Source organism: Euprymna scolopes, chromosome 2 (assembly GCF_053919585.1).
Source record: "Euprymna scolopes isolate OS-2025 chromosome 2, ASM5391958v1, whole genome shotgun sequence".
NCBI lineage: Eukaryota > Metazoa > Mollusca > Cephalopoda > Sepiida > Sepiolidae > Euprymna > Euprymna scolopes.
This window is the reverse complement of record NC_136483.1, coordinates 26,636,816-26,649,795: the sequence shown is the minus strand read 5'-3', so window position 1 is coordinate 26,649,795 and position 12,980 is coordinate 26,636,816. Positions and strand designations below refer to the sequence as shown.

General features: G+C 31.4%; 1 long non-coding RNA gene across 1 annotated transcript in view; it reads right to left on the bottom strand.

The window, feature by feature from the left end:
- Positions 1-6,962: 6,962 nt before the first annotated feature.
- The window catches only part of LOC145290071 (uncharacterized), a 28,160-nt gene continuing 22,142 nt past the window's right edge, over positions 6,963-12,980 (bottom strand). Inside the window, exon 2 of the long non-coding RNA XR_013869315.1 lies at positions 6,963-7,429. This is a non-coding gene — a long non-coding RNA (uncharacterized LOC145290071). The remainder of the gene's footprint in view (positions 7,430-12,980) is intronic.

Genomic DNA, 12,980 nt, shown 5'->3' with positions numbered 1-12,980 from the left:
AGGGTGCAGCCCTCCGCTGGCAAGGTCATGCTCACAGTCTTCTGGGACCAGGACAAAGTAGTGATGACAGATTTCCTGGCAAAGGGTACCACAATTACAGGAGCCTATTATGCTTCACTTTTGAGGAAATTAAGAGAAGCTATCAAAATCAAGAGGAGGGGCAAGATCAGCAAAAGTACCTTCCTCCTGCAGGACAACACTTCGGTCCACAACTCGCATGTTGCCAGATCAGAAGTACAAGCATGTGGTTCTGAAATCCTGCCCAATACTCCCTACTCTTCTGACCTTGCACCCTCTGACTTTTACCTCTTCCCAGCCATGAAGTTGTTTTTGAAAGGAAAGCGTTTCCCAGATGATGCAGCCTTGATTTCTGAAGTCACATCGTGGTTGGAGGACCAACCTGGGGTATTCTACAAAAACGGTCTCCAGACCTGCATCAAACGATGGGAGAAATGCATAACTCTGGGTGGTTCCTATGTAGAGAAAGACTAATAACTGTGCCAAGTTTCGTTGCTGTACTACTATGGGAAGTGGGTCAGGGGCATTACTTATTGCAAGCCCCTCGTATGTGACAGAGAAAAGGATTTTCGATCCTATCATCCCAGCCATTTGTTACTACAGGAACTTGATAAATGCAACTGTTACCCTAAACCATCCGCACTTGATAAATGCAACTGTTACCCTAAACCATCCGCTACAAGTTTTCTGCAGAGAAAAAATATATGCTGACGGATTAATCGATCAGGAATTTCCGGAATTTGATTTTTTCATTTCCATCAGAAAGTGCAATCCTTATCCCAGACCTGCAAGCCAAAAATTCTGGTTCCGTCTCTAAGTCAAACCCACTCCTTGGAAACAAACCCATAGTCCAAAAAATGTTGTTGCATGCGTGACGCAGAAACTATAAATGAAAATGTCAACATATGCTGATATGGCATTTTTGATTGTATCATCCTGAGATACGATAGCATCTATAACGGACTTCATAATATGTGGTGCCACATTAAACCTAAATCCCAATTACGTAAGACAAAAGCGCCGACCCCTAAAACTCACTGTTTGAAATGGTCATAGTGCCTTGTCGACATGGGTTTGAAGATATGCATTTCGCAGATCCAGAAGTGACATATTGACTTCTTGTCACAACCACTCTCTGAGTTTCTATGTGTACACTTGTGCATTGGCAGTGAAAGCATCAACAAAATCGTTCAATTTGCGGCAATCAATCACCGTGTGCACCTTCTTCTTCTACTTCTGCACAACCACCAATAAGGTGGGCCAAGTTTTTCTTCTGGATATTGCAACAGTCAACCATTCCATTGCTACTGTGGGAGTTTATTCTCATAGGTATTCCTGGCATGGGAAGATGCCACATATTCTTGTGCCCTGTTAGTTTGCTGAGAGAGCGACTGTTCGCCTATTTCTATGATGCAGTCCATTCTTTATTACTGCAATCTGCATCATGCTAAAATCATGCAATCAAGATGGCAGTGCATCTGTGTAGGCTTCCGAAATGTGTTCACCTGATTCCATCAGATATACATCACCAAATTCCTTGATCGCATCAATCCCTAGCAGTAGATCAAAGCCCAATAACTGTTTATCTACAACTAAAACCTCGATGTCAATAGCCAGAACTTGGCTAACCTCCACTATTATTCTGCCATAACCTTGGCAATTCAACATCTATCCATATGTATCTAAAGAAGATAGGTTCTAGTTTCAATTATGATTCATTCTAAACTAGCTAATCTGTGTCCTGGCATTTCCTGGGAAAATCAAGACTTCGGTTTCAACATTGATATTTAATGATTTGTTGCTTATGATTATTTGGCATGAACGTAGACCTCACAAATTTATTATAAAACATTTGGGTGGATACAGCCAGGATTTAGGAAAATTTTAATGGCTTGCTCAAACTTAAAGTTAATGTTGAGCTTAACAGTATTACCAAAAGTAAAAACCACATGGCAAAATAAAGAGCATACTTCAAAAAGTCAAATATGATTAATAAAACTAAAAAAATGAGTAAAAAGGTTCCGATAGAGACGGGATGGAGTCTATGAAAAGACTGTTACTAATTTCTACTATCATATAAAAGCCACTTTGTGTGTGTGTGTGTGTGTGTGTGTGTGTGTGTGTGTGTGTGTGTGTGTGTGTGTGTGTGTGAGACAGAGTTCCTTCCTCTTAGATTCTGAAACGGCTGAGCCAATCTTTTGCAAATTTCACACAAAGCTAATTTATGTCTGCCAGTTTTCTTAGACATGTTTTGGACAGAAATTTATCCAGTGAGTATAGAAAATCTAAAAACTCTGATCTTAAAAATAGCTTTTCTCTCTTATAGATCAAAAATAATAATTTTTGCAGCAGAATAATTTACGTTACATCAGCCAAGGGAGATAATAACATTTCAGCAAATCATTTCTTTTAAAAAAAGAAAAAAACAGATTTATTATAATCTGAAAAGATAGGTTACTGGTACAGAATTCGACTACAGATCGAATGATCCCCTGTTCAAGCCCGGGTGTACCACACAATTTTATTTTAATTTTTCTTATCATTGAGTTTAATTTACGATAAAAGAAGAGGTACCATTTAAAATCACTGCAAATCATTTCTTTGATTGCATATTTTAAAACTAAACATTAATCAGAAGTGACTTTTCCAGAGCATTCATCGTCAAACCCAAATATCAGCTGACGTGATATTGTAAACAAACACAGACGGAATTTGATGAATGATGTTATCATTATTTTTTTAATTTTTACGAATTAGTCCACTGGGCAAATTGTTCGTTGTTATATATAATAATCAATAGAGGATTGATTCTATAATATATACACAGTATACATAAATTAGAATATCATGTTTAAGCATATTGTACGACCAAACAACGCCGGGTTGCCAGCTAATAATCTTCTATAATATAAATCTCACCTGTCTGTTTAAATGTATGTATGTATCTATGTATGTATGTCTCGCAAAAACTTTCTACAAAGCGACGGATTTTTACCAGATTGGTATCATTTTGAAGCTCGACCCTTCAGACGACAACTATCGAAAAATTGTCCAAAAACATTAATTCCTTCATCCTATAATGGGCACTTTTCTACAGGGAGGGGTCGCTTTTTTCGCCGATATTTTCTAAAGTCATAGCCTCTTTTCGCTTGTCTAGCCTTAATTTAAACCTATGTCACTTCTGGTCTGACAATGGGTGCAACAGCTAACGCGTCACGTTTTTTTTTTTTTTTCACTTTCTTCTCCTCCTTCGCGGTACAGGTTCGAGCCTGCCTGCCTGCCTGCCTGCCTACTACTACTTTTTTTTTTTTTTGCTCAACAAACACCTCTAAACATCCGGGCAACGCCGGGCACCCAGGCTAGTAAAATAGAAATAATGAAAATAAGTAAAAGAAAATAAGAAGAGAAAAGGAAAGAAAAAAATGAATAAAAAGAATAAAAGAAAAAAAGATGAATTCATCAAAAGCAATAATCCTGTATATGGAAGCCTATGTTTATTTGTATTTTATACAAAAGGAAGGTAGAAAATATTTGTGTATGTGAACGAATGATAGATGCGACGAGTTGTAAAAAGTGGACATTTCATTCGATAAATCTGTCTGTTATTTTTTATTTTTTGTACGTGAAGTATATATTCAAACAGACGCCATGACAGATAAAGAAAAAGGAGATAAAAATATTATTTAGAAAGCGAAATTTATAACCACGTTGAATAGTCACATTTTATTTCGTTATGTGTCCGTAAATTAGATTCTGATAATTTTCTTTTATTCTTGAATGTCTGTAAATAGGTGAAAATCGAAAAGTAAAGATGAAAATAAAATGTAAAAAAGATATTTAATATGACGCTCAAATGTACTTGCTGTTGTGATATTAATTATATCATGTTAAGAATGTGAAAAAACAAAACTCAATAATTACTTTTAATATGAAAATGTAAAATAGTTCTGTGTTATGTTTATTCTTTTTTATTATTATTATTCTGTAATTCTAAACTGCTATTCCTGTATTCTATCATTCTAAAATACTCCTGAAAAAGAAAAAAAATTACTTGGAGGGAATGAACTGTATTTAGATTTCAGATTTAAACAATAGCATTAAGAAAAGGTTAAATACTAAAATAAACAAAAAAATCAATCTTTTAAGAAGATTTCTCGCTGACACTGCAGTTGTGGAAGTAGATATTAGTGTGCGAGTTAAAATACCTACGACGTCCATAGTAAATGACTGGTTGGAGGAAACAGCTTACCCGGACAAAAATATAAAAAAATGTGGAAACGCACATCGGCATTTGGCCTAAATAACTAATGGAATAGATTAGTATAAGAGAATGTTTGTTTTAAAACTAAAACGGCCATTAGACTAGGAGAAACATTGACCTTAGTTTATTACACAGATTAAGACGTAAATATAAAAATGAGCATTATGAATTCACTGAAGAAAGTTTTTAAAAAGCGACATCCCATCTAAACAAAAGAAAAAACATAGTGACGAAAATTTTGAACTATTATTATTCGTCAAAATCCATCAACATACTTATATATTTCCGAGCATGATGTCGCCATTTTGTATTGCGTTTATCTCCAAATAACACGCGCTTGTGTCAGAAGAAAGAGAAAAGACAACAATGAAAAAACAGATTTATATACGTACACATTTACTCACAGATAAACTTCTTGTCAAAAATGAATGTAAAAGTTATAATATAAAACTTGTAAAGTGGTAAATGATATTATATACAAACCAAAGCCAGAATACATTACTGTCGTGGTTGGAGATAGAGAATATAAGTGAACAATATAATCGTAAATATTACATCTATGTTGGTTGTGTTTAGAGAGTCCATATGACTGCTACGAATAAAGAAGTCTGACAAGTATAGTATGGATACTTCAACTGTTGATTGAAAAGAATGTGTGACAATAATTACAGTGATGGCGATCGCTAAATCAATTAGTCAAACGAATTGGAACAAAGAAAGCAGTGAATAACTCGACAAATTTTGAAGAGCACATACTATAATAGTATTTATAGAAAACAATCAGATTAGCAACATAACATCTGTGAGAGATAGGCTGCAGAGAAGAAAGCACTTGGGCTATTATGTAAGGTGCACAAGTTGAGGTAATGGTTGGCGTCAGGGTTTGTAAAGACCATGCAAAGATGATCAGCTATTTGGAACACACTGATGACTTTGAAAGACTTGCCAGAAAGAGAATATAGAATCATTTTTAAATTTTGTGCATAAAACGCGTTTTTTTTTTTTTGTTTTGTATTTTTTTAATATTGGTCAAAATAAATCCAAAAGAGATAACTCTAAGATATCTTCAATAAGTCAGACAATTCGGTGGTCAGCATTGGGTATTTTTTAATCATTTTTCATCGGTGCAAAAAGCTAATAAATATAAAAGATAATAAAACATGACAGTGGAGACCTACATTAAAAACGATACACCAACAAATTTTCGATTTAGAATCTTATTTTAGAATCGGTTGTGGTAGTTCACTGTTCAGAAAACATGTTTAGCTCTGGCAATGCATGGTGTACTTGGACTGTAAAATACCAGTTTAAATGTCCATCGAAAAGCATAAATTCGTCAGTTAAGGTTGGCACAGGCAAGAGAGAAACTGGAGACAAGGTGACTTGATGTGTTTGAAATCCTATTCATCATTCTGCTTTATTTGTATTATTATGTCCAGTTGTTAGTTTACTTCAATGTATATCATTTTTTTTTCGAAATAGCTACGGCTGTAGAAAGATTGAGTTCAGATGTAGAATGTTAGACTACTATAGGATCAAGGAATTGATAGTAGCTAAGTGGTTAACAACATGGACTGACAACCTGGGTGTGTTAAGTTTGCATCAAGTCCGTTCAACACTTTTACTTATGATGTTGGCAACCTTCATGTGGTCCCTCATATAAGTACCCAGTGTTTTTCTAGAAAGGATTCTAACCAGAAAAATATCGGGGAAATGAATGCCAACACTAGAATCTTCTGATTCATACGAAATGAATGAATGATTTTTATAGCATAAGATAACTGCAGCAGCAAAATAACATTTATTTTGCATTATTATCATTGTATAAAGCCATTAAATTTCATACTTATCGTCAAAATATAAGGGTCGTCCCAAAAATAAGGCCTCTTATTTTTTAAGTCAAAAACTAAAACGTTAAAAACTTACAAAGACAGGAGTGGCACCACGAAAGCACTTTTGTGTTCAAAAAAATTTATTTTTCTACATAGTTACCACCATTCTCAATGCACTTTTGCTAGCAATGAACAATGCCTTGGTCATAAAAGTCTGGGGTGTGCTTTATCACTCACATCTCTGTCGCCACTCTGAAATTGACGAATCCATCTCCTAACTGTGCTGACATCAACTGCACCGGCTTCATAAACGTATAACAAGTGCCGATAATACTTGATTGAATCCATTTTTTCTGCATGGAGGAATTCAATAATGCATCTCTGCTTATGACACACGTCCATGCCAGGAGTTGCTTTCTTTGGATCTTATACGGTCAATATCTGCAACAGAGACATGAAAATTTTAGGTCATAAATGCATAGATTCAGTCATCATAATGATATAATTTACAATCCCTTCTAATCCATTCAGGCGGAATTAGAAAAATTGGGGGCATTACTTTTGGAATGTCCTTCATATTATTGCATGCAGGTGATTATTATCTGTGTTGTCGGTTTGATGAGTGGAATTAATTTTCTTAATGAAGATAAAGTCCATTATTATTAAGTCTCAGACTTACTTAAATATTTTCATTGCATTTTTTAATCAGATATTTCATGTTATGATTGGAAATGTTAGTACATCATAACTATTATTAATACCTTGCAGAAGATTATGCCGGAAGACGAATGTGTGTGTAGCATATGAATATATGAATGATAAAAAGTAGCGAAAAACTGAGGCTACTCAGCTGATTTGATGTAGACATTTTATTTGCAAGGCTCAACACACAGAATGATACAAATTGCATCTATCAGTCTTAGTCCGATATTATTTGAGTTTGTTTGTCACAACGATAGAATTAATATAACTCTATCTTCATTTATCCAGGTTTAAAGTGATTTTTTTTTTCTGATGGGGCCTGCTAGAGTCTGTTTCGTCCCATTCTCGCATCTGCACACACAAACTCACATAAAAAAGAGAGGAGGTAATTCTGCCTGAAAAATAAAAGAAGTTAGCTCCCCTTAATCGTAGTTCTATCATCCTAAAATTTCATAACTTTCTAACTGCACCTTGCGATCTGACTTTTCTTTCAAATATATGTACCTAAATTTGTAGAGCAGAGGAGAAGATATCGGATCGTCATTTTGTAGTAGGTTTGCTGCATCAGTATCCATTCTACTGGCCTTGTTTGAAGAAAATAGTCAGCAGGTTTTAGCTAAAACGGGGAAAAAAATCAACATCTTAAATCAATATTATTCAAATGTTTAATCAACACAAAATATGATACAGAAAGGGTTATGAAATAAGGAACTAAAAAATAGGTTACGTCAACGTATATGTACTATAGGAATGGAATTGAGTCTGTTCATTTCATTTCAGTGAACAAAGCCATTTCTAGAGATGAGAAGGGAAAATATACTGCTTTGTCGCATTGACATCTCAAACGAGACTTTTATCTCGGCAATCGTCCAAATCATGATGAAAGGCGAGGAATGAGATATGGTGTCTTCTCAACACAGAACGCAAAATGTGACTGTACATAATGTACTCCCAAAATGAAAATTGACAGAACTCTTCTTCACTTAGCCACTGTAATTCACACCAAGAAATCTTTGTAACTTTTTTTTCCTTTTAGATATTAACTTTGACCTTTCATCTTTCAAGCACAATCAAAATTGAAAAGTAAACTTAAAAAAATAATTATGACAAGCCTATTTCAAAATGCCTAAGCGTCTTTTTTTCTTTTTTCAGCCATTTTGCCTATAACTATATATAGTAAGTGTAGACGAAAATGGTCCTTACGACCGTGACCTTCGTAAATAGTTAGCCTAATCAATGAAAAATAAAATCACGCCTGAGGTCCTAGCAACCAAGATCTGCCGAACACTCAGACTGTCGATAATAAATGAGAGCTTTTTATAAAAACATTCAAAAACTTAAAAACTTGTACTGAAAACAGAAAAATAAGAATGTGATTTATACTAAAACTGAACTTATTCGATATTAATTCATAAAAAAAGGCAAATGAGAATTAATTCCAAACGGACAAGTGTGTTGTTTTTCTGTAAATAAACATTTTGTTGTTTTGTGGATTTAAAAGACTAAAATTCGTTTATTATTTACTTTAAAATTTTATTAGAAAAAGAAAAGAAAGGAACGGTTCGATTTATAGTAAAACTGAACTTTATTCAACATAAAAAGCAAAAACAAGAATTATGTAAATTATGTAAGGTTGAAGCTAGAGACAATCAAATACTGCAAAAACTGAATTATTTAGTGAATAAACAAACAATGAAGCAAACAAAATAAAAAGAACAATAAATAATTTTTCAAATGAAAACGATTTAAATTCAAAGGAAAAATTTAAATAGAAATTTACAAAAAAAAAAGAAAAAAAGAAATTTACAAAAAAAAAGGAAAATGCGACGATGATTGCAGAGGAATTGTAATGAAAAAATAATGCTTTTTTTTTTGTAATATTTTTCTGTTATAAATGTTATAAAGGTTATTTTTGATTACACTTGAATGTTTTGTTTAAGAAAAATTACAATATCGTTGCATTTTACTTCTTTTTTTTTTCTTAGTGATATAAAAACGTTGGTACATTAAATAAAATTGTTGAAAAAAGAACATTTTTCTTTTAAAAATTAAAATAGTCCCATTTTTCTTTTCTCACAATTCCTCTAATGATTTAGCGTCCCAAATTATTGTATGAAAAAAAGAAGCGCTTCTCCACTATTAGGACAAAATTTTGTAGTCGATAAATGCAGTTTTGAAATTAAAAAAAACAAACAAAAAAAATAATGGTTTCTACTGATTTTTTTTTTTTTTTTTTTGTCAATTCTAATAAATTACAGTGGTAGCTTCCAAATTATGCAATCGAAATTACCTGAGTATTACTGAATTACTAAACAAAACAACTTTAATCGTGTTATCAGGTGAAAAAATGCAGCCATCTTGTTTAAATCGAAATGACAAACCCTCATGTGTTTTTTAACTCTCCTGGGTCTTACGATCGTTTTCATCGAATTCTATTTTTTATTTTCTTTAATAAATAATGTTCTACCTTATCGATTTTCGTAATTTTTGGATATAAACGTCTTTAAAATAGAGGAATATCATTGTTTTCAGGCTCTGTTTTACAATTTGTTATTGTCCAGAGGGAGACAACTCTCGTTTACTAAGAGATTCGTCATTTTTTCATCTCATAATTTAGGACGCTCGATGGAACGACGTTTTTATTAAATCAAAACATAAAAAAAAAAAACTGCGACAATTTTTTTTTTGATGTAACAAAGTTGATAACAGTAATAATACAAAATGTAGTCTTTATGCGACTATTTAGAGAATCGTTTCTGTTTTCATATCATAATTTACGACGCTAAAACCAACGATATTTTCATTAAATGAAAATATTTAAAAAAGAAGCTGCAACAACTTTTTTTTTTCTAATTAAAAAGCAAATGCTATGGTAGGGTTTTTAAAAATTTAGTCTTTAACCTTAAAAAATACAAAAGAATTAAACTCTTTAATAAAACAAGGATGAAACTTTTAAAGCTGCGGCGACTTTTTTTTTATTGTAACAAAGCTTATGATATTAATAACACCGACATCTAGTTTTTAACATTACAAAAAATGTAAATGTGACGATAGTTGTAGAGGTATTGTAATTTTTATTAAACGAAAACTATGATTTATTATTTATGTTAAAAATTAGATGCTGGTGTTATTGATATTATATGCTTTGTTCAGTAAAAAAAAAAAAAAAAAAAAAAAAAAAAGCTGCCGCAGCTTTTTTTCATATTTTCATCGGTAAATGTGTAGTTCAGCGGCGTAAATTATTTGACAAAAAAAATTTATAACATTTATTTTATTTTTATATAAAACACATTATTAGACCCAAAGAAAATTCATTTTTATTATTTTTTTCGTTATTTTTTATTAGACTAAATGTACGACATTCGAAGCCATTTGCTTTTAAAATTTGGCCATATGCTTTTAAAATTTGGCCTTTCTACGGTTTAATAGATTGGCCTTTTTAAGGCCAAATTTGGCCTTTTTGCGCTCTTTCATTACAATAAAAGAAATGGCGGCCAAAAACAGTTCATGAAAGAGCGTACAAAAGCAAGAAGGCCACGACAAAAGGCAAAATTTGGCCTTAAAAGAGCCAATCTGTCAAACCTTAGAAAGGCCAAATTTTAAAAACAATATGGTGGCCTCGGTGCATTTAATCTAATAAAAAATGTTTAAAAAATAATAAAAATGAATTTTTTTTCGGGTTTTATTAGGATCTAATAATGTGTTTTATATAAAAAATAAATAGTTTTTATAATTTTTGGTCTGTTAAATAATTTACGCCACTAAACTACACATTTGCCTTTTCATCCTTGTTTTATTTTTAAAAAAGTTATAATTTCCTATCGCCGCATTTATTATCTCTTAGTAAATAGTAAAAATAAAAAAAAAGTTGTCGCAGCTTTTTTTTTAATGTTTTCATCTAATGACAATATCGTTGGTTTTAGCATCGTAAATTATGATACCCTTAATAGTCGCGTAAAGATTACATGTTGTATTATTAATGTTATTAACTTAGTTACATTTAAAAAAATTCGTTGCATCGTTCCATCGAGCGTCCTAAATGAAAAAAAAAATGAACGAATCTCTTAGTAAGCGAGAGTTGTCTCCCTCTGCATATTGACACATTGTAAAACAGTGCCTGTTTTCAAGTGAAATTCGGTATTACAATTTCCGAAATTTCGTCCTAATAGGGTAGAAGCGTCGAAAAAAGCAAATCTCTTAGTAAAATAAAGTTACCTCCCTTAGAATAATGAGTTAAATTTCGAAATTGCATGAAAGCTATACTACGACTACCATTTAATGTTTTATTTTCCATGTTCTCCGTTTTAAATACGTAAAATGCGTTCGCGCCAATGGGTGGTTGTGTTGGCGGGGGTTGATAATGAAGGGGATATAACGAGATTTCACTTAGAAATAAGCATATTTCATTTAATTTAAGATGCTGAAAACGTTCGCAATTTATTAGACGAATGAATTGAACATATTTTTTGTCTTTATTAATAAAGAATATGTAATTTTTAAAAAGGTTTCTGACTCGAGTGATTAATTACATTATTTTTATAGTTTAATTAAAAGCATGCATCGTAAATTTTATATTTTATGTTTTTAAATTATTAGAAATAAAAAATATGTTTGAAACTAATTATCATTGAATTTTACAAAAAAATATTGATTTATGCTGGTGGAAACTGATATTTACTCAACAAAAGAGGGGATTTGATTATTCGGCGTATTTTATAATAATTCTTCGGATTGATTAAAATTAGATTTAAAACTGTATAAATTGGTGTTTTCGCTGACAAATATTTATATATTTGTCAGCGAAAACACAAATTTATATAGTATATAAGGGAGATAACTCGTTATTAGCCATATGAATTATTTCCCCTGCATAGATTTAGAATATCTTTAATAGGCCGCCCAGTGTTGTCAGATCATAAAATTCGCTTAAATATGCTATTTTTTATTTATGCAGATTTCGTTTTAATTATTATGGTAAAGCCAAGTGTCTATTGATTATTATATTGTACCAAATATAAAGTAATGATTTCAAAAGTTTATTATAAAGGCAATGATTTGGGTACAATCAGCTGGAATCGTAGGTACGTGCAAAATGAATGCCGATGCTCCAAATGTATAAACATTTTGACCCCCTCCCTTTTACTTAAAATTCACCAAAAAACAGGAAAGTAACCCATTTTAATGAAATTTTCAGTATTTATAACATAATGGAATAAATGGGAACACATTATTTTTATTTAAATCTTAGTGGAAATGTATTATTTCAGTTAAAGAAAAAATACCTTGACTAAAGTTATGGTCTTCAGTAGTAAAAAAAATAAATAAATAAATAAATAAATTTTGCTTTTTTTATGAAAATAAAGCATCATAAATCATAACAACTAAAAAAAATTATTAAATTTTTCCAGGAACATCATCAAAAAAGTCCCTAATCCATATTATTGAATTCGATATAACTCGAAGAAAAATTAATTTCTCGAACTACCGATATTATCATTGAATTAAGCATTGTTTATTTAATATTTTCATGAAAAAAATTATAATTGCAAAAAATATTTCTACTTTTTTTTTTTTAATTTTCGCATAATTTTTATATGTAAGATTCTAATATTTTCCTTGCTTGTATGAATGTGAAACTTTCAGCATAAAATAATTTTTACATAATCTTGAAAAATAAAAAAATAAAAAATTAATTTAAAAACAGGAACATAGAAAAATAATTAGATTAAAAAATGGTAAAAATTATACAAACGCTCAAGATAGGAATGTGCAGATGCACATATGGAGGAAAAATCTGCACCCTACCTCCTTTTAACTACATGACGTTATTTTCACAGCCTTTCGACTATCTCAGATTTTGGGCTTCCATATAAGCCATGTTTACAAAAACTTTCGTTTGTTGCGATTTTGCGAAGGACAGAATCCCTTGCTTTTGGGGGTTAATTAAGCTAATTTTTGTACAAACTAGGTTCTTTTTTTTTATTTAATTAAATATCTTTACTTTACTAATTATCTTTGAAATAGATCCAGAAAACTAATATTTATCTTTCAAAGGATTTTTACAATGAATTTATTTAACTTCAAAATTTATCTGAATTGGTTAGCTTGCCATGAAAACATTTTTCATCACTTTTGTTATTTTTTTTCATGTGAACAAATTTTTTTTT